The sequence below is a fragment of the Octopus sinensis genome, linkage group LG12 (assembly GCF_006345805.1).
Source record: "Octopus sinensis linkage group LG12, ASM634580v1, whole genome shotgun sequence".
Lineage (NCBI taxonomy): Eukaryota > Metazoa > Mollusca > Cephalopoda > Octopoda > Octopodidae > Octopus > Octopus sinensis.
The window spans coordinates 76172803-76196802 of NC_043008.1; positions in this window are offsets into that span (position 1 = coordinate 76172803).

Sequence of the window (24000 nt, forward strand, 5' to 3'; positions counted from 1 at the left end):
AGATGCAAGTGAAAGTGGACTGGAAAATCAGGGCTGCGACTTTTTATACTACACCTTCTGTAAAATCATTAACGAAACCCCATCGTGTCTCGTGATTACAAGGAACCCAAATCTTGACTTGTGTTTGGGAAATATATTGCTGGCTGCTGCTGCCCATCATATATTGTAGAGATAAATGTTTGTAAGTTTGTGTCCGATGTGCGTTACTCTCTAGCTTTTTGAATCCAATGAAATGGCAACAAGCAAGCAAAGTCCGGTTATATGTATATTTTCTGTGTGTTGACAAAAACCTAGACTCTTAAAACACTTCTCATATTGAAAGAATACCAAAGACTTTTGGCAGCCTAGAATTTAACGTCTGGTCACAGCACCATATCGAAACGCATCAATGCATATTACTCGTTTGATTTTTTGCACTGTTGTTTTCTCTTGAAACTTCGACATTATACACGCGTCATGTAAAAGATTTGAGAAATTTCTTCAGAACTGCCTCTGCCACATACTCAGAATAAGCTAGACCTCATTCACTCCTGATATTGAGTTTTATGCGGAAGCTAGGCTCACATCAATCCAAGCCATGCTTTTTAGGAATCAACAACGATAGACAGGCCATCGCATCTGTGTTGATGATGAGCGCATTCCCCCAAAAATGCTTTGTGGTGAACTTACGCTGTGAACGAGAAAAACTAAAACCTCAATGTAAAGATTTAAAGACTCTTTAAAATCAATTTTGAAATGGTTTAAATTATGTTTTTTTAAAATAATTGTCTAGAATCACTTTTGACAGATAGGAAAGTGTGTGTGTGGTGCGCGGTGTTAAAGATTTTGAGCTTGAGAGAATCAAGTATGCTACAACAAAAACAAAATTTCCAAAAAATCGGACGAATATCAATAGCGTTGCGAGTGTTTTTCATTTATACTTTCAATGTTCCTTATGCTGAAAATATGCATATTTCATGCTGGAGATCGCACCAGCGTACTCATGCGAATAAGGCTCACGTTTGCTCATGGAATTTTATTCTGAATGGCCAGTTTCATTGCAATGTATTTCAAAAACCTGCAAGTTACGTGGAGGATCGTAGCGGCTTCTGAAACATACATGATAGACAAGACTATGAGCAAGCCAAAGCTGAAATGAGACATTGCCCTTTCAGAGCTGAAAAATGATTTAAGACGCTTAGAAAGAACAATTATCGGTACAGGAGGTCAATCCCTGCTAGAAGCAAGCAGCCACCATACATATGTATACTTATATGTATGCATCAATATATGTATATATGTGTATATACGAGTGTGTGTGTGTATGTGTGTGTGAGTGATGTTTATGTATGCATGTATGTATGCGAGTATAAACCTAATACTTCATGGCCGTAGAATCTTTTGAATTCATCTACCGTTTAACATGTTTTGTTACTTTATCCTGTTATTTTCATTCGACGGGATGTCCAAAATCACATTTTTCTCTAATTTAAGCTTGGCAGGGTTACCAGTTTACTTACCGGCAATCGAACTATGCATAGGTTGTGCAAACTTACATGTTTACCTGTAGGAAGCCACTGGTTATGAAATATATTAAATATTTGTTGTTTACTTCAAATGTTGTAGAATATAAGTGCATATGTGTGAGTTTGAAAATGTGAGTTTGAAAATGTGTGTATTTTAATAATTAACTGCAGGTCCTGTTTTTGTTCACGATTCTTGATGTGAATGAGAAACTAATATCCCCTGGACATGGTACAGTCTATTGTATATAATTGTACTATAATAAACACGCAAAAGTTACTAATCAAGTTCACGCTGATATATAGAATCACTCGCCACTTGAAAAGTAAATTGTGCCGCTAAGCTGTAACTATGTAAATTTTGGAAATGGACCGAACCCAATGGAAATAATCTGAATCAAAACTCCGACTTCTTGACTTCTTGTCAAATACACTATCCAATCGGTCATTACTTCTTTGAAATTCATTTCACTTGAAATCAGGAGATGAAAAGATGAAATTTATAAATTATTAAATGTTATCACTTAGTCATTCCCATAGCATAGAGAATTGTGATTAAGCCTTGTATCAAATATATTTTTTTTAAGTCGCTATCTATGCACAAGTTACATTTAATTTCAATATCTATAGATTAGACTGACATATATATATATATATTATATATGCGTGTGTGTGCGCGTGCGTGCGTGTGTGTATGTAAATATACATACATATCTATATATATATATATATATATATATATATATATACACAGGCGCACACACAGACACACACACACACACACAGATATACATATATGCTATTACCTCATAATCAGTTGGAATATGGGTAACGTTATATTTTTGGATAGAAATTGATGTGATATATACAAATGTGTTTGTGTATGTGCTTTCTGTAAATATTGGCGTATATATTGAAATTATTATAAATGGCAATTCATAACATGTTCGTAGGGAAATTAATGATAAACTATTTTTTCTGTATCAATTAGAAAAAAATATATTGTATAATATGAATATATCAATAGTTTTTTTGTTGTTTTGTTTTCGGTTTATATTTGTATATAAATGCTTCTTTATTCCGTAAATAATTTTAGTTTTTTTAGTAGTGCAGGAAAATTAATCATATTTCATTTACAACAATTCGTTTCACCAAATATATGGAACCTTCCATTCTACAGCCGACATCTTTATGTATTTCAAATATTACCCAAGGATTCCTGGCTCTATATAGAAAATTACGGTGTTCTTATTAACTGATAAATTAAGATGAAGATTTTTAAAGGTGAAAAACATAGACCGTACATACTAATTTTTGAAATATGCTTTTCTATCAAGTTGTAAGGTTGGCGGAAACTGCATGATTCATATTTTTACAAGTGATATTATATTCAGGTTATATTCTTTGGATTGTTACAATATTAGACTGGCAAACGAAATGCTGATGTGAGAGAGCCAAATATACCTCGACTGCAGTATAACATGTTGAACTTAGATTACCAGATAGAGTACTTTCCTGTATTTTGTGTTACGCATTCATATTCTCTTTTAAAACTTTTCTAGGATGAATTCACCGCTTATGTTCCCTATTTTCATGTGACATTTCTTTTCTAATTAAGATAAATAATTACGACAGAATTCCAGAAAAACTAAAGAAAAAATGTTTCTAATATTCCTGACATCATGGAAAGATTACGATTCCTAATTATAGTCAATTAATTACAAATATTGAACAAAAATGTGCTGTTACAGTCCTAGTTTATTGCAGACATGGAATACTGTTCAATAAATGTACTGAACAAGATATATATATATATATATATAGAGAGAGAGAGAGAGAGAGAGAGAGAGAGACAGACAGACACACAGACAGACAGAGACAGAGACAGACAGACATATGGAGTGATAGATTCTTTAAAAGTTGAAAGACTAATAATTAGCTAGACAGAAAAATAGATAGACAAACACATACATGTATGCATACATACATACATACATATATACATACATACATACATGCATGCATGCATGCATACATACATAAATACATACATATACATACGTACATATATGTAAGGAGTTTTCGTCAACTGACTTAAAGTAATAGGTATGTATTATCGTGCTCTGACTTAATGCTAAATCTCCGGTTGAACAACTAAACCTGTAGCGTTGAAACTACTTATCAGAAGTGGCTATCATTCGTTTTTCCTTAAGGAAGTAGATAATGATTTGCGTAAAAAGGAAAGAGGAAACCGCTTGTCTACATGTGTAAATTTAGACAGATAATATAGATATACTGAGCCTCTTACAGCTGTTTCTAGAATAGCCAAGCGTATGGACCATGATATTAAGTAAGGATTCTATAGGCCGAATATACCATCATCAGAAAGGGCGAAGTCAGAGACATGTAAACCAGAGGGAAAATCCCCAGTCGAGGATAATAGTGTATTCTAGTTTGTCAAGAATGGGGCATTGATCAGAGTAGAAAAGTAATGTGTTAGCTAGATGCATGATCAAGTGAAAATGAAACACACACTTACATTAATACATATCTGGGACTGTAAAAATCTACAATACCTTCTTAAAATTGAAACGTGATGATCAAAACAAGATGCTTTTCTAAAGAACCGAGCTACCAAGTAGGTGGCCTGTCAAAATTTACTCTAAATTAAAAAGAGGAGAACATACACGCATATATAATTCTGTAAGCTTTAACATTGTAAAGTAGTGAAAGAAAAAGACGTATTCACATGACGCTAGTATCGTATCTTTATTGTAAAACTAATTTTACTAAACCTGTACAACTTGCACCGTACTGTTAGACTTTTCTCTGAAATAAACCTGCGTTTGTATGTCTTGAAGGGAAAATACATTTCCATTATATCACAAAATTGTTGAGTTTATCAGCATCAATACATTCAGTAGTATACATGTTCTATTAGACAGATCGTTTATTTATCAGTCAATATCTAGAATCATAATTAAGCTAGTTATATTTTATAATTACTATACGAGAATAATAACATAACATACGATAGAGGAGAGGATAAATGAATAAATCAATCTTGCGGAAGAATGTTTTTCTAGCTTTGCTATTAAAAAACAATGTTTTGGTTATTACCCATAGAGACAGCATGTAAGTCTGCCTATTTAAAGATCGTAATTTCGACATCGTTGACTTAACTTTGGTGCAGCAGAATCATGCAGTCTGTTTTAGTCAGTGTCGCTCTCTACATCAATAATCAATAACCGGAGAAAACTATACAGCAGTGTTTATTGGCAATAAGTGTGCGAGAAAGAAAGACGCAACTCCCCATAGAAAATAGGATTTGTTTCAAATAGTTTAGGACAAGGTTTCTTTACATTTCTTTACTAGAAACACTCCTTCGCGGACTTATTACTACTACAAAAATACTTTGATATATTACTTTAAAGAGTAACTCAACATTTATAGATTGTTTTGGAATTGTTGATTCACTCAGAATTGTTGTATCCAAGTCATTCAGAAAAGTTCTGCTCCATTGAAATTAGCAAAATAAATGAATATAGAACAAAGAAACTCGACTTTCTTTTCACATTTTTAAAAAGTTTTCTGTCAAAACGTTCGATTTTTTCTTTCTTTTTTTCCAAACTAATTACAGGAAATAAATTATCAGTAACTTTTTTTCCATTTGCTATTGAATTACTTTAAATATACAGTATCGCTTGTGTTTAATATCAGTTGGTAAAACTCAAGATAACAAATGTCAAAAACAAATGTCACCTCCTCTACAGCCTTCCATTTAAAAAGATAATTTGCTGCTGTCCACTCTATATGGTCTACAGTCTGGACTTTACATAGATGCAGATCTCTTGAATGTATTAACATTGTACAAGTAACGAATATTTACACAAAAATTAGTGTTATTGAACACGATAATAAATGATGGCAAGAAAAGCTTTACATGGCCAAGACCTGAAGAGATTGAAGAGGCGAAATTAAACAAGGGATTACCATGTTGCTTGTAAAGCTAAGGACTGAAATGCACGGGCTGCAGGATTCATGATTATAGCGTACAACAGATAGCTCTATATGAGATACCACTGAAAGCAATATGTAAGTGGATTACATTATAGATTAAACAAATATTAGAAACTTCTAGTACAAAAGAACGAAATCCGAAAAGGCTTCCGAGAGTGACAAAACAATTATACTCTGAGATGCTCCAGGACAGATAGTACGGGGACCAAAGATAATTCATCAGATAACGTTAAGAATGACAAGATGAAAAAAATAAATTGATAAATTGTGGAAGATCATATATTTTGCGATACTATATGATATTAGAGTGGATAACAAGAAAATTGAGAACTTTTTAGAACACAAGGACCTAGCGAGAGAGATAAAGTAACTGTGGCAGATAAAGGAGTAAATTGTTCTTGTGGCTACTGGCAAAGATCCTGAATGCTAAGATACTGAATGATGTTGTAATTAAGACACGTTGGATATAATAATCTACACAGATAATGACTCACATCGTGATCCAATCATTTCTCTCTGTGTCGTACTCCTAAGATGTTCCGGTACATCTCCTAATCGCATATGATATACTATAAGATAATTCACAATTAGTATGTGAGCATCTGCTACTGCTGCTGTTGCTGAAGTATTTTATGACATTTAAGGATAAATGTACAAAAGGAGGCATAGTAAGTCCTCTAAAGAAACGTTTGTTGCAGAAATCGCCTTGCACAAAGCGTGACTAGCAACCAAAACAAAGTATATTACCTAACACAATAGAGAGTTCTAAGTTATATATTTGGAGTAGAATTGCTTGCAATACTTACTCATTCATCAAATGCCTTGCTTTGTAAAAGTTTACTATTATTTTACCTGATAATGCATGTTGTCAATGTTATTTCTACACCAAAAAGCGTTATAAAGAGAACAGCACCACCCCCTTATTTTTGGGTTTATTTGAAATAATTTTACTTCTTTCTCTAATGCCGAAAATATACTATATTTGATTCAACTCATTAAATCTCTACAAATGATTGTCCTCGCCCAATATCAAACGCGAAAAAAAGTACTGCAACAAAAACAATGGAAAGCTGGAATGAATTCCTTCTAAAAGTTAGTTATCTCCATTTGAAATCAGTTGAGTTGATGCCTTGTGGAACGCAGTTTTTTTTTCTTGTGTTTCTACATAACTATTTATTTACTAAGGATGGATATATATATATCTCCGTGATGTATGCACTTTTGTTGATACAAAAACAAAATATAGCACCCTTTGCCTGCAATCGCTTCTATATATTTTGTGTTCACCATATGAGAATTAACTGAAGTCAACCTGAATATCTAGAAATTAAAGAACAGATTTTGGTGCCAAGGAATTACCACCGACGAATACAACGATCAAGTTACATCACGATTCTCATTATAACGATAGGCAGATGTCTAATTCTTATAGGCAACAAACATAGCCTTTTGGAAAAACGTATATTACAGGTGGCCAAATAATAGAGATTCTTTCGGGAAAACCGTATGTAAAGATTATCTCTAAGTGCGTAAACTGAATCCACGTATTTATATGGTAGAAATGTAATTGATTAAGCTGATCCTTGTACATATCTCTTAATGGATTTATCAATCTGTGAAGTTAAGCGTCAAATTAAGATTATTTCTACTCAGGTTGATTCCAAACTTAATTCAAACTGTGCACTAATTAGCGCAGCATTCGGCAATATCTGCGACGTTACTCAAACCTATTATATAGATCAGTACTTGTGTTAAAAACCCAGACCGTCAACAATTCCAGTATAAGCCTGGAAGGTGACCAAAAGTAAGCTACAAAGGGTTTTGATTTACGTTAATAATAATAATAATACAAAGACAGGCATATTTTCAAGGGGAGATAATAAAGAAGTTCTTAAGGCCTTCTGTCATGCCATTGCACCTACCTGAAAAACTCTGATGACTGGAAGTTAAAACTTCTCTTAAAGCACGAAAACAAGAAATCATCATCCTCAGTAACAAAACGGGCAAAGAAATATCTAAATGAATTTCAAATTCAGCAAATACCAGAAGTAGACGTACAGGAAACAAGCACAGAAAAAAGGGCATATGAAAACCCGTGCTAAAGTTGCTGCTTTAGATATTCTTACCGATAAATTGCAATAAAAACCTCTCAATTCAAAAGGGAGCTAATAAATCCGATGTTGACAAGGCACTTACCCATCAATGGTTAGAGTCTTCTGGCTTAAAATCGGAAACAGAAGGGTTTATCAGAGCAGCCCAAAGTGGGCTATAGCAAATATTCTGCCCAATACCACAGATATGTTTGTCAGTTGTTTGATCTTAACCATCTGAGCATGCCCATTAGTGACTGACAATATGTGCAATTCTGATCACGAGCAGAGGTAGTGGGGGTACATCATAGCCATGTGACGAGAGGAATTCTTTTGGGATTCGATAATTCACTCTAGGAAACATGGGTGATTCATTCAACATCCTTAAACAACCTTTATTCAAGGAACCTTTGTACGTGTGGGTTACTCGACCATAGGAAAATTGTAAATGTGCCCACATGCAATCTCATGCGCTGTTTATCTTGATATTAGATCATCATGTCGCGCACATATGTTTGTGATACATGAGCCTCATGATTGGTATACACGGCTTCATATTTTTTACTACCGTGTCACTTTGTTTGCATGCATATCACTCTCACTCAATAATAATAGTAATAATAAGGTCTTGTCCTTCACCCATCCTACGACGCTGGGTGTTTCTCGACAAGTGATTGTAATAAACATGCAGAATAATTATAATAATGGAATAAAAAATATGCGGGGCCTTAAACCAAAGACTCTTCTTGTTATTGTATGTGCCCTATGTATTAGAAAAATGGGATGCCAGAAACATATTGCAACATCCCAAGAAAACCATGTCTCACGGAAATGCAAAATATTGTCCTGACATGTACTGCCCACATCCTTAGTAAAACCCTGTTAATTTTAATTTTTTTAAAACACGAACAAAACAAAAAGCTGTTCTCAGTATTTAAGGAAGCTGACAAATACAAACAAGAAATCATACCACCTAATAAACACAAAGAAGAAGAAGATGAAGAAATAACAAAAGCTATAAAACAAATGAAATCCAAACTAAAAATAGAACAGCAACGAACCATGATAGAACGATGGCAAGAAAAGCCCCTTCATGGTAAATACTGCACTAAACTAAACGCAAAAGAAATAGACAAAGAAAAATCCCAGCAATGGTTGAGAAGCTCAGGACTCAAAGCAGAAACAGAGGGATTTTTAATTGCAGCACAAGACCAAAGCCTCCCCACCAGAAATTACCAAAAACATGTAATGAAAAGAAATATTACAAGTAACTGCAGAATATGTGGAGATGGACAAGAAACAATAAATCATATTATCTCTAGCTGTCCAGTCCTGGCTAAGAAGGAATATATTCACAGACATGACAGAGTTGGAACCTACATACATTGGAAGCTATGCCACATTATGGAATAACAACAGAAAAAAGATGGTATAGGCACACACCAGAAAAGGTCACAGTAAACGAGAAAGCAACCATACTCTGGGATATGCCGATACACACAGATAGAGAAATTAAGGCCAACAGGCCAGATATAGTTGTCAGAGATCATGAAGAAAAAAAATCCTTTCTAATTGATGTATCAATACCGGCAGATGACAACGTGTCTCTAAAAGAAATGGAGAAACTCTCAAAATACAAAGACCTGGAAATAGAGGTAACCAGAATGTGGAATCTGAAACAGAAACAATTCCTATCATAGTAGGTGCATTAGGCATGATAAAAAAATATTCAGACAAATACATAACAAAAACACCAGGACTTACAAACACATATAACATACAGAAAATTGCACTACTAGGCACTGCACACATCCTACGCAGAACACTTACCATACAATAACCATCAGAGCATCACAACAATCACAACACATACCCAAGGCACACAGAGCTGCGCTCGGTAGTGAAGTGAAAGCACGCTATAAAAATAAAACTACTGAATAATAATAATAATAATAATAATAATAATAATAATAATAATAATAATGATAATAATAATAATAATAATAATAATAATAATAATAATAATGATGATGATGATGATGATGATGATGATGATGATGATGATGATGATGATGATGATGATAATAATAATAATAATAATAATAATAATAATAATAATAATAATAGCCGAAACTCCGACGATGGGATGGAAACAGTGGACCACATAATCTCTTGATGTAAGGTTTTACCAGCTGTAGATTACAAATCATGGCATGACAGAGTTGGCCAATATCTACACTGGATAATGAGTCGGCATTATAAAATCAAAACTGCTGAGAAATGGTACAGGCAGCACCCTGAGCCTGAAACTGAGGGAGAAATTGTAAATATTCTTTTGGACTTCCCAGTATGTATAGATCGAACCATCATGCATCTAACAAGCGCTATGTGCAATCAGAGTGGTCTTTGCGAAAATCATATGAGCCAGGAGTTTCTAGCGTCCGGGGTAAGCCACTTTTAAACCCAGAAAATGTTCTTCTTCCCTCTCTTCACATAAAGCTTGGCCTCATGAAACAATTCGTGAAGACACTTGCCAGGAAAAGCTCAAAAGGTTTTTGAATACGTGAAGGCCAAACTTCCAAAAATCACCGAGGCAAAACTGAAGGAGGGCGTATTCGTAGGTCCGCAGATAAAAGAACTCCTGAAGGACAACCACTTCCTCACAGCACTGGAAGAGATCGAGCTTAAAGCCTGGGAATTTTTCAGATGACTCAGTAAAAATTTCCCAGGCAACATGAGACCTCTAGAATTTAGAAATGGAGTAAAATGTCTTCTAGACTCCTACACTGCAATGGACTGTTGGATGTCACTAAAAGTCAATTTCCTTGATTCACATCTGGACTTTTTTGCAGAGAACCTTGGATTAGTGTCTGATGAGCAAAGGGAATGATTTCATCAAGATATTGCATTGATGGAACAACGTTATCAAGGATTTTGGAATGCAGGAATGTTAGCTGTCTACTGGTGGATGTTATACAGGGATGAACCTGAGTCAAAACAACATAGAAAGTCCAAATGCCAAAGATGTTCGGTTGTTATGCATTTTAGTGTATTCTAACTTATTTGTACGCAATAATGTTAATTTTGTACAATAAGAAGCCATGAAATTATCGTATATTGTATTCAATATACTTTATATAGTTATGCTTTACGTATCCTATAAGTGAAAACAGCTGGTATCATTAACATGAAAATATAACCTGATAGAGGAAATCGGACTTCAGATTCGTAATCAGCATCAAACATTAACCCAGAAAAGTCAATCAGCAACTCTGATGATCAAAACATGTTTCATTTTGTTGACCAGTGTAATAATTCCGCTGTTGTGTATCTGTAATAGAGCGGATGAAACCATTGCCCATATCTCAAACGAATGCCCTAGTATTGTCCAAAACCAATACAGGTTGTGGTGACATAATCATGTCACGAAAATGCTACATTGGAAACCTTGCGAAAAGTGGGGACTAGAGTGTGGCAGGACGTGGTGTATGAGCAAAAAGCGCAGAGAGTGGAGGAATCGGAGACTAACAAAATCCTCTGGGGTTTCCCAGTCCAAACAGATAAGGTGCTAGAGCATAACAGAGAATTATAAGTATCGAGGACTATAAGAATCTGACAGAGTATTGACTATAGAAATGAAAGAGAACATTGAGAAAGAGTACATCAGAATGGCTAGGAAGTTAATAAAGTCAAAGCTAAATGGCCCGAATTTAGTGAAGGCTGTAAATACTCTGTCAATATCGCTACTTTGATATTCATCACCTTTTATATATTGGAGAAAGTTTGAGTTTCCAAATCATATCAGAAGAACCATGAAGGAACTCAGTATGAATGGAGGACTTCACCCAAGAGCAGGAGTAGCAAGATTATACTTACATAGAAAAGAAGGTAGTATAAGGTTAATATCAGTAGAAGACTGCGTGAAGTTAGCTAGAATAGATAGAACTTGCTATATAGGTAATAGTGAAATAAGTTTAAAGAGCTGCTAGAGTAACAGTAGGAGGTAGGGTAACCAAAGAATACACTGTGTAACGTGATTTTTGTCCTTGGTTTATTTTCTATTTGCATACACCTAGAAACTATGAAAAATGGATATTTCCTTCAAGCTTTGCTTTTGTCACATTTATTCAAATCCTAAACAGCCCCTTTCGACACCTGGCTATGACACTCTCCCACTACTCCTGGTCATGTTCATAGTTGCATATATTGTTAGACACGAAGGGACATGTTCAAATATTTAAGGCCATCAACTGACAAACAAATCTATGATGTGGAGCAGAATATTTGTTACAGTGATGTTTCTGCTTGAGCTACACAGGAGTCAATATGCCTGAAATGTAACGGAAAATAGGTCAGTTTCCAAACATTGATGTCCACGCCACAAAAGCAAAGTTTGAAAGGAATAACTGTCATTTTGTTGGACTTGTACATACAAGCAAATATGAAATGACACTTGCTGATCAAAGAGAACATGAAATAAAAATATTGTTGCACAATTTTATGTGGCTAGCAAGAAAAGGCCTCACATTAAAGACTCTCAAAGACGGTTGCAGAAAATAGTAATAGTGAGACATGGTTATGGTTGCAGAAAAGAAGTATGACAAGGGGGACAGAAAGTTCGTTAGTAGCAGCACAAGATCCAGCATTGAGTAGTACTTGGATAAAAGCCAATAGAGGCTAAAACCAGGTAGATGCCCAATATAGGTTATGTAAATCTGAAACGGGAAGTGTTACTCACAAAGTAAGTGAATGTAGCATGCAGGCACCAAAAAACTACAAAAAATATATTGCGACATAGAGAGAACAATCCACTGGCATTTATGTAGGAAGCCAGAATTTCAACATACTGTTAAATGGTGTGAGCATGAACCTAATAAAATGCTAGAAAGTAAGAAATATAAGCTGTTGTTGAATTTTAACATTCATACTGACAGAGGAATAGAAGCTAGAAGGCCTGATTTACTAGTAGTAGATAAAGAGAATGAAAAGTGCCAGATAATTGGCTCTACTGTCCCAAATGGTGAGAAAGTCAGTTTCAGAGGAAATAAGGAAATATCAGGATCTCGCCGTTGAGTTACAGAAGTTACGAAGAGTGGTGTATGCCTGTAGATGTAGGCGCATTAGGAACTATCCCTCAAGATTTGAACAAATGGATATAGGAAACCTAGTTTAGAAAATTTCCAGTAAACAGTGTTATTAGGGGCAGCTCGGATACTTAAGAAGATCTTCGACATCTAAGGTTACATGTAGCCCGATATCACAAATCATAATTTCCAACATTTCAAGACTGTTTCATGCATGTGAAATAATAATAACAAGAGCATTCAGAGAGCGCAAACCTCCGCCAAGGCAACACCAACGTCCTCTCAACGATTAACAGGAGATGACTTTTAAAATGAGAGTATCAAAAATGAACTCGACTTCTCTCACGAACGAGAATGCTAAAGATGAACCCGACCACTCTAAAAAAATTAAGTAACAAAAATACGGAAACATAATCCAGAATCCTTGTCTGTTACCTGCTTGACCTAAATGGTAGTCATGGAATGTGAAGGTGGGTGTGCAGGCCGTGATTGTAATGCTGTGTGCGTGTCATATGCAGTAGGAACAGTGGCATTTTTTCTATGAAGGCCATTTCCATTCTATCCACTTCCTAGTATCTTTACGAACATTGAGGTCTAAAGTGAAAACTTTATCCGTGCGTGAATGAAAAGGGAAGGGACCAGCATACAGTGCTTTTAACGGAGGTTTAACAACATCGCTGCGCACAAAAAAGCGAATCAGAGAGGTAAAGCTACAAATGCAATCATCAAGTAGGTAAGAAGTTTTAAGCAGTAGCGATATATTCAAAATTGGTAAAACTGAAAACCGTTGAGAATAAATTAAATTCATTATTGTTACTGAATATGTTAGTGTTAGTTAATTTCTCAACGGTTTTACTGCGGTTTGTTTATGTACTTTGATTCCTTCATCCAACAGTTTCTACTAAGATAGAGACTCGACTAAAGTTAATAACAGAGAAACGAAAATAAAACTTTGGAAACAGCAACGCCGCCGTACTTCATGTAGAAACCATGAGCGTGATTTCAATGGAGATAATTAGAGAAAGACTTGAAAGTCAACGTAAGATCGTAATTCTCTATGTAAAAGAAAGTAAATTTAACAAACATTCCAGAATCCTTCTCCATTACCGGATCGATCCCCAAATCTAATTAGTTTCATTAGTTCGTGCCAATCACGAGGCCAAACATCCCTGAAATTTTCATCCGAATCCATCCAACAGTTCTCGAGATATCTTGTCCAAGGCAAACAAAGGAACAATCACGCTTGAAAACAATAATAATGAAAATAATAACAATATTATGAAGAAGAAGAAGAAGAAGAGAAGAAGAAGAAGAAGAAGAAGAAGAAGAAGAAGAAGAAGAAGAAGAAGAAGAAGAAGAAGAAGAAGAAGAAGAAGAAGAAGAAGAAGAAGAAGAAGAAGAAGAAGAAGAAGAAGAAGAAGAAGAAGAAGAAGAAGAAGAAGAAGACACCGGGGACGTTTAACATGTGAGAACGACAAAACACTCCTCTGAAATTTATCCAAAAACATCGGAAATGAAGACATCGCATGAAGTCAAAGATAGCTGACAAAGAGTTGCACTATATCCGACTAATTAATACTCATTGAAATTTATTTCTATTTTCCAAATGAAATAATGTATTTTAACTGGATATCATCTCCACTGCTCGCACACCACATGTAAACACGCTCGACACATTACGATCTATCAACAACAGACCATTTCCGGCCCCAAACACCATGTACCAAAAAATTACAAATAAATTAAATAATACCGGTATTATTCAACCCAACCCAAGAATAACAATCGGGAAGTGCGTACTTTAAACTTGTTACAAAAAAGTACGAAGAACTACACGTGCAAAACAATTTAACAACAGAAATGAACGGACCGGTGCCTTACGAAGATAATGACCGTCAAAATAATGAGCCGTACGTTGTTCCTCATGTCCCGCAAATAAAAGTAAAAAGGCATAAATGACACATGAGGAATATATTTCAAACCTGCATGCTAATTTTACAGCAGTGCTCTACCCAAAGACCGAAAGCACAACTACATATACATATAAAATCTGGAAGAAAAAATAACCTAAATAAAGACTTGGATACAGCAATGAATCCTAATACACTAGCTAACATACGAAGATAAATTGTCAAAAAAATATATATATCAGAAATAGAAATAGAACATTTAAAAGGTAAAATGCATAAGGAAAATGTAGATAGTAGCCACATTGCAATGTCAAATATTACAAACACTGAGATAGTAAAACACGAAGACAGACGTAACATTTGCAACAAAAGCGAAGTAAACAACAAAAGACAACAAAACCAGATCGTAGGAATGTATAATAATGTGCAAAAAGCACCACTACTGACAAACATATGAATGAGAAGAAAGGCGAAACTAATCTAAAATCTGGAAACAGTGAAGGGGAACCTAATGATTATGATACTATGAAAATGAGTATAATCAAAGAACAGAAAACCACAGATCTCAGACTAGACCACCGATTATACCACCCAAAAATCAAAATAGACAATAAAACAACATCAATAATAAATAGCATGAACCTGGCCGTCAGAAACAAATGTCAACATCACCGAGCTAAATGACATAAAATATGCAGAAGCCACTGCAGCTACAAAAGAAGCTGGATACTCCCTCAAATCCATCCAAACAGGAATACCATCACCCAAACAAACCCTGAGGATAAACAATATCCAAAAAATAGAAAAAGTGAAAAGATCTGTCGATTCTTAACGAAATTAGTAGGTAATCAACACTACTAAGCAACAAGAAGGCAACAAAAAAACTGTGCAAATACATTACAGAAAAAGATTTACCTGAGTTAAAAGAAAAACTAAAGCAGGATATAATTGCCAAAGCACAAAGGATCCGCCGGTATGAGAAACGCCAACGTTTCTTTGAACAAAACAAACTGTTCAAATCTGACCCCAAAGAATTCTACCAGGAAATTAGTAAAGATAAAATAGACATCAATGCAGCACCAATAGCAGAAGAAGTGGAAGAATTTTGGAAAGAAGAAGAAGAAGAAAAAGTAAAAGAAGATGAAGAAGAAATAGAAAAGTAAAAGAAGAAGAAGAAGAAGAAGAAGAAGAAGAAGAAGAAGAAGAAGAAGAAGAAGAAGAAGAAGAAGAAGAAGAAGAAGAAGAAGAAGAAGAAGAAGAAGAAGAAGAAGAAGAAACAAAAGCTATAAAACAAATGAAATCCAAACTAAAAATAGAACAGCTACGAACCATGATAAAACGATGTCAAGAAAAGCCCCTTCATGGCAAATACTGGACTAAATTAAACGCCAAAGAAATAGACAGAGAAAAAACCCAGCAATGGTTGAGAAACTCTGGGCTCAATGCAGAGACTGAAGGATTTTTAATTGCAGCACAAGACCAAAGCCTCCCCACCAGAAATTACAAAAATCATATAAGGAAAAGAAACATAACAAGTAACTGCAGAATATATGGCGATGGACAAAAAACAATATATCATATCTCTGGCTGCCCAGTCCTGGCTAAGAAGGAATATATTCACAAACGCGACAGAGTTGTGACCTACATACACTGGAAGCTATGCCAACCCTACGGAATACCAACAGAAAAAGATGGTATAAGCACACACCAGAAAAGGTCACAGAAAACGAGAAAGAATCCATACTACAGGATATGCCAATATACACAGATAGAGAAATGAAGGCCAATAGACCAGATATAGTTGGCAGAGATCATGAAGAAAAAAATGCTTTCTAATTGATGTTTTAATACCAGCATATGACAGCGTTTCTCCAAAAGAAATGGAGAAACTTTCAAAATACAAAGACCTGGAAATAGAGGTAACTCTAATGTGGAATCTAAAAACAGAAGCAACTCCTATTATAGTGGCTGCATTCGGTGTGATAAAAAATATTCAGACAAATACATAACAAAAACTCCAGGACTTACAAATATAAATAACATACAGAAAATTGCCCTACTGGGCACTGTACACATGCTACGCAAAACACTTTCAATACAGTAACCATAAGAGCATCACAGCAAACCACAAGCGCTCGGTAGTGAAGTGAAAGTACGTTATTAAAATAAAATTTCTAAATAATGATAAAGATGATGATGATGACGATGATAATGATAATAATAATAATAATAATAATAATGATAATAATAATGATAAAAATGATAATAATAAATAATAATAATAATAGGTGATCAGAAGATTGGTAAACAGAAATAAGCAGTTCGAGGAGAACAGATTATTCAAAAATAACTCGAAGCTCTTCTTGAGACAATGGAGAATATATTGCTCCTGATGCAAATCAAGCCAAGGAATTCAGGAAGCAGTGTGGTACATAAAAGGGAAGCAATGTGAATAGGGACTATCAAGACAGAACTACAAGGCGGAAAGAAACAAAGGAAAATTGGTATAAGCACGGGTAATGTGAAAGAACATGTGGTTGAAGTGCCTAACCTGAAAGCTCCCGGACCAGATGCGATTCATAGCGTCTGGCTGAAGAGACACCACGCGATGCATGAAAGACTAGCAGCCCAATTGAATGAGTGTGCCCCAAAAGATACAGTCCCCGCGTGGATGGTTACTGGGAGGACAACAGTTGTAACACTTCTAACGAAAAATAGAACAAAGGGGAATATTTTGGGAAGCTACAGTCTCATAGAATGCCTAAGAATAATCTGGAAGATATTCACTGGAATATGTGCTGCGAACACATACATTTTCCAGGAACAGGGAGAAACACTATCAAGGGAACAAAAAGGATGTAGGGAGTGTTCTCAGGATACAAAGGATCACCTGTTTTGAGGAATTGTAGATAACATCATGCAGTCATGACAAAGGCTTCGATTGACTTTAAGAAAGCATATGATATTATAGCGGAGCTTAGTGAAATTCATCCTCTCCCCCTCTCTCTCTCTCTCTCTCTCTCTCTCTCTCTCTCTCTCTCTGACATATATAACATAAATACGGACGTAGCAGATAACAGCCAACCTTTGGTCGCTTAGGCCCAGTTGTGTCCACTACTATGAATGGTTGGTTTTGGTGCAGTTTGTCTCTTGCTTTATTTCGCGCGACCCAACCAATCGCAGCCTTCTGATAAGGTCCCGTGTCACTGCATTTCTAAAGCTCTGTTTGAGACTACAATTTCCTATAAAATACAGCGATTCATCGAATCGCGCGTCTTTGGTTCTCCAACCACTGACCACAGAGCACTGAGGCAGTTCCCGCGACGCAGCCATGTTCCAGCGACAGACAGCCAGTTCCAGCGAACGACAACGCCACCAGCAGTATTCAGGACCTTCACTATCGACGCGTTCATCTTAACGTCACCTTCAATCTTAACGTCGTCTCCAGATCGTTGCCTTCAGTTTATCGACGCCACCAACATCAATACGTACACAGCAATCTGCTCAGGTTTAACTTCACGCTGTTTGTGAATACTCACTAAGGTTAACAGCTAGCTCAAGCTGCGAGATCCTTCTGTACCAAGTAACCCGACACAGCATAGCACCAAAACCTCTACACGCGTACTAACCGGCTCTGCTTTGTGACCTCTACATCTTGTAAGGATTCCAACTATTGTGTATCTCACTACGAACTGGTATTTAACTTCATCTCGTGTCTGAAATTCTAACGTCCTGATGTAAACACTTTCTATGCGCTGTATTTTATCTCACACGCATACTCCTTGTTTGTACACACTTATACATTATTTTATGCTTGACGGCCTGTCAATACCACAGATTTGCTTGTCAGTTGTTTGACCGAAACCAGTTGAGCATCTCCCTTAGTGGCTGACGATATGGGCATCTCTGATCACGAGCAGAAGTAGTTGGGGAGTATCATAGCCCTGTGTTAAGAGGGATTCTTTGGGGTTTGAATAATACACCTCTGGAAACATGGGTGTTTCGTTCAACATCCTTAAACAACCCTTATTCAAGGACCTTTTGAGCGGGATGGCTACTCGACCAGAAAAAAATTCTAACTGAGCCCTACCTGCAAGGCCATGCACTGCTTAATTTGCACATATGGTTGTGATGCATGTGCCTGGTGTAACCTTATAAGACAGGTAGTCATGATGGGTATACTGGGCTTCGTATATTTTACTCTAGTGTCACTTTGATGGCATGCCCTGCTCTCTCACTGAATAATAATAATAATAATAATAATAATAATAATAATAATAATAATAATAATAATAATAATAATAATAATAATAATAATAAATGCCCTGATGCAGTATCAGGCAGTGGCTCTCATGGCTTCTGATCTTAACTGATTGAAAGTGTTATCATGTACATTGTTTTGTCTTGGTATAAAAGATGGGCTACAGCAAATATTCTGCTCAATACCACAGATTTGCTTGTCAGTTGTTTGACCTTAACCAGTTGAGCATGTCCCTTAGTGGCTGACGATATGCGCATCTCTGATCACGAGCAGAAGTAGTGGGGGAGCATCATAGCCATGTGTTGAGAGGGATTCTTTGGGGTTTGAATAGTTCACCTCTGGAAACATGGGTGGTTCTTTCAACATCCTTAAACAACCCTTATTCAGGGACCTTTTGAGCGGGATGGGCTACTCAACCTGAAGAAAATTCTAACTGGGCCCCACCTGCAAGGTCATGTGCTGTTTATCTTGATATGAGATCACCATGTCGCGCACATATGGTTGTGATGCATGTGCCTGGTGTACCTTTATCAGACGGGTAGTCATGATGGGTATATTGGGCTTCGTATATTTTACCCCAGTGTCACTTTGATGGCATGCACAGCTCTCTCACTCAATAATAATAATAATAATCTCAAGACGGTTACAAAACCAGTGACTGTGGGAGCACTTGAAATGACCAGTAAAGGAACAATAATTAGTTGTGAATGACCCATGGATTACCACTCATACAGGGAGCACAAAAGATAATATTAAGTGTTAATTGCAAACGTAAACAAACGTTATACGTAAAGAAAGAATGGTGGCAGAGGACTGAGTAGAATAGACCATTGTATAAGGGACCATTATATAAGGAGTGAAAGAAGAACGCTTGCCGAGTATATGGGAAATAGTGACGAAGATCTGCCTCAATATATTATTGATAACTTTAAATGCCATAGTTAGAACGATGGTGGTAATGATAATCTCTGTGGTTATGGAGGCGACTCAATGCAAGCATGTTATTTAAATATGTGTGTTTGTACATACATGTGCACGTGTATATATAAAGAAAGAAAGGAAGAGAAGGATGGGATCTCAATAACAACTCTCGTGGGAACCCCACGAAAGATTTAACGGCGAGAACGAAGCTGTAGCCGATCATGGTGAAGGTTTCCTGCCCGGCATGTTCGAAACCGCCCGCATCAGGGGCAGTGATCTGTTCTCGGATTGTCGTTCTGTTACAACAGATCACATACATGGTGTGCGCAGAAGCAAACATAAGTGGACGAAGGAAGAGTACGATACACTTATTGAATATCATGAAAGAGCAAAGCTGGATAGAAGTCGTGGAGTATGCCGACGTACCTTGAAATTTTGGATGGAAAATGACATGTGTCCAGTGTCTTACCACCTTCCTTCTTCACTCCCGCTTTTCATCGCCATTTTCAGTGTTTAATTTCTTCGAAGCAAATTTTCGAAGAAATTTGAAAACACAAAGGTTTGTATCACCCCAAAAATGGGGCTTTGGTTAACAAACGTCACCTCCACACACACACCCCAGATGGGAAGCTAGCTTGCAAAACGAATTAAACAACGAAATGCAGTATAGAAACTTTTAAACAATTGAATAAGTCTTAAACTTACAGCGCTCGAAAAACACGCTGCCAGCTATGACGACAATAACAACAACAACAATATTAATACTACTACTACTACTACTACTACTACTACTAATAATAATAATAATAATAATAATAATAATAATAATAATAATATCGGCATGCACTGTTGTCTTAATAATAACAAAGTGAATATTATTCTATAGTGATAGAACTGTTATAATGCCGACAGACAATCTCAGAATAAATCCATATATAACACAAGAATATTGGTTTCAAATTTTAGCACAAATCCACCAATTTCGGAGAGACGGTGAATTTGATTACATCGAACCCATTACTCTACTGGTACTTACTTTAAGGAGAGCGAAAGGATGAAAGGCAGAATTTAAATTCAAAACGTAAAGATTGACAAAATGCCGCTAAGCATTTTTCCCAACGTGTTAACGATTCTGGCTGCTCGACACCTTATATAACACAAGAATATTCTTTTCTACTCTAGGCACAATGCACGAAAATTTTGGGAAGGGTGCCTGTCGATTAGATCGACCCAGTACGCAAATGGTATTTAATTTATCGACCCTGAAAGGATGAAAGGAAAAGTCTACCTCGGCGGAATTTGAACTCAGAACGTAGCGGCAGACAAAATACCTATTTCTTTACTACCCACAAGGGGCCAAACACAGAAAAGACAAACAAGGACAGACAAACGGATTAAGTCGATTATATCGACCTCAGTGCGTAACTGGTACTTATTTAATCGACCCCGAAATGATGAAAGGCAAAGTTGACCTCGGTGGAATTTGAACTCGAAACGTAGCGGCAGGCGACATATTGCTAAGCATTTCGCCCGGCGTGCTAACGATTCTGCCAGCTCATTGTTTCTAAACTATCAATTGAACTTACAAAATAGAGTATACGAAAGTAAAAGTTATAAGGTTATAAATAGCCAGACACCTAGTCATCTCAGCAGCTTCGGTCTACTTTCACCACTTAGATAAATAAGGCAATGTTTTTCTAGAATTGTTCTAAGTAATTATAAATACAAATAGTTATTGTTTTCTGCGTAAGCTTATGGGGGTAAAAGCGATATTCGAGTAGTAGCTTAATGCAATATTGGGTTAAATACAATGTTCGGCTTTGTGTAAGTTTAAAGTTCAAATGACACTAATATCTAGGCTTCTATTCATCATTCCTAGGTCGATAAAAATAAGCGTTATACATGTAATTCGTGTAGTTAAATCAAGGCAAGGAATTCAGTAACAACAATCACACTTAAACGTTTGCTGCAGTGTATTTCATTAACATTTCAATGTTTTTGTTTTGACAAATTCACTGGAATATTCACCTTGTATGTAAAGCCTCAAACCGTGTCTGACGCATTCAAACACACTACTTTGGAGAAATAATTTCACAAACATCTGTTTATCGCTGCATTCTCTAACCGCTGCTTTATCCTCACTTTTAACACCCTACTTCTTTCTCTAAGTATGTCTAACTCTGTCTTTGAATGCATCTCTCTCATCTCCCCTCTCTCTCCTCTTTTTATCTCTTTTTGCGCTTTGTTTCTTCTTCTACTCTCTCTCCTTCTCTCTATCTGTCTGTCTCTCTCTCTCTTTCTTTCTCTCTCTCTCTCTCTCCCTCTCTCTCTCTCTCTGTACATTGTTTTTTTCTATTTCCCTTACTTGGTAACATTTTCCGTTTCTTTCTCTTACTCTTTTTTTCTTAATTATTTTTTACCGCTTAATAAAAACTATTTCCTGGCTCCTCTCTTACTCTCACTTAGTTCATTCGTCTGCAAAAAGACAGAAAAACAAGCAAAGTAAGAAATGGACTGGGCAATAATGCGACAGAAAAAAATGGAATGGAGATACACCGATAGAGTCACAAAGATTAACGCACGCACACCCACACACTCCCCCGTACCTTCACACACACATGCACACAGAAGCAGACACATAGACACACACAGATACACACAATCAAACAGCAGCATATACACACATTGACACATTCACAAACAGAAATGCACAATTACACAGATCCATAGACACATACAAGGACACAGAAACATTTAGACAGATACACAGTGAGACTCATAGTAACGCTAACATACATAGAAACTCACAAACACACACGAAGAGACATATGCAAATCCACACATACACATATACTGTTACGTACTCACCGAGAAGCCTGTAGAGATAATCAGAGACAAACATATACACAAATATTCAGACAAGCTAATATAAAACAGGTTAGATTACCTTCCAGTCCATAAAACTGACAGAAAATAAAAGACTTGATTTGTAGGAAAGTTGTAGCAATGAGCTTCTTATTTAGTTAAAATAAAAAGTCTACCCAACAGCAACTGTCAGAACTTCCCATTTTCCTAAAATATTAGGCAGCTTAATGATTACTCCAGTTGACATACTGTGTGGAGTCAATTTTATCTTATGTATAGTCAAAATATATGTATGCGTATATATGAGTGTGTATGAATTATGTATATGTATGTGTTTATGTTTGTATGTGTGTGCGTGTAAGTATACATACACCCAGGACCACGCTAATAGCTTAGGGGTGAAATTTAGGATTTATGGGTTTTCTGTGAATCGATTTTGATAACAAATTTCGCAGCTGATTTGAACAGTGCGGCAACACCATTGTTATGTTTTCATTATTCTGTGTAGCGCCCTTTCTTCTTTATTTCAGGTTCTTCAGATTTTGGGTGAAACACGCTAAAAGCTTTTGAATGATAATAGCCCATCTAGACATTGTTTTTTAAGAAAATGAAGGATAATGATACATATTAAGCATACAGAAAACCATAATAATATCATAACATTTATTGACATAATGAATTATTTAGCCACATCAGCGCCATTTCGACGGATATATTAAAAAAACTTATTAGTCATAGAATCTGTCAATTTCTTAATTGTAGCAAGCTGGATTGCTTCTGCTGCAGCTTTGATGGTCGCCCATAAGACATCATTCGGCGTAAATTGGCGTCCATCGGCATAAACGTCTTGTTTAATGATAGGCAAAAGATTTTCGATAGGGCTTAGATCCGGAGATGTTGGAGGCCACACCATCAACCTTTCACCTTGTAGGCAATAAGACCCAATAATGTTTGGGTGGTTCTATCAGTGAGAGAGTGAGCGTTGTCATGCATGAATACGATATTCCTTAGAAGTGGTAGCAATATGTCATGTAGTCAAGGGTCCACGACCTACTTCAGGAGATTCCAGTAGACGGTTGCGGTCACTTTAAACCCTTCAGGCACCCTGACTGGGCAAACAAGTCTGTCCACAATGACACCAGCCCACAACATGACTCCTCCACCCTGTTGTTGATGTCGTAATCGTTGGTGACACTCATCTCCAAAATAGACCCAGCCATTTGCCCCACCGTCGGGTCCGTCAAGGATCGCCCTGGTTTCATCAGTGAACAGTACACATCTCATGTCTAACGTCATGTAAACTTCAAACTCCTGTGACGTTAAAGAAAGCTGTTTTAGGAGTTCTCG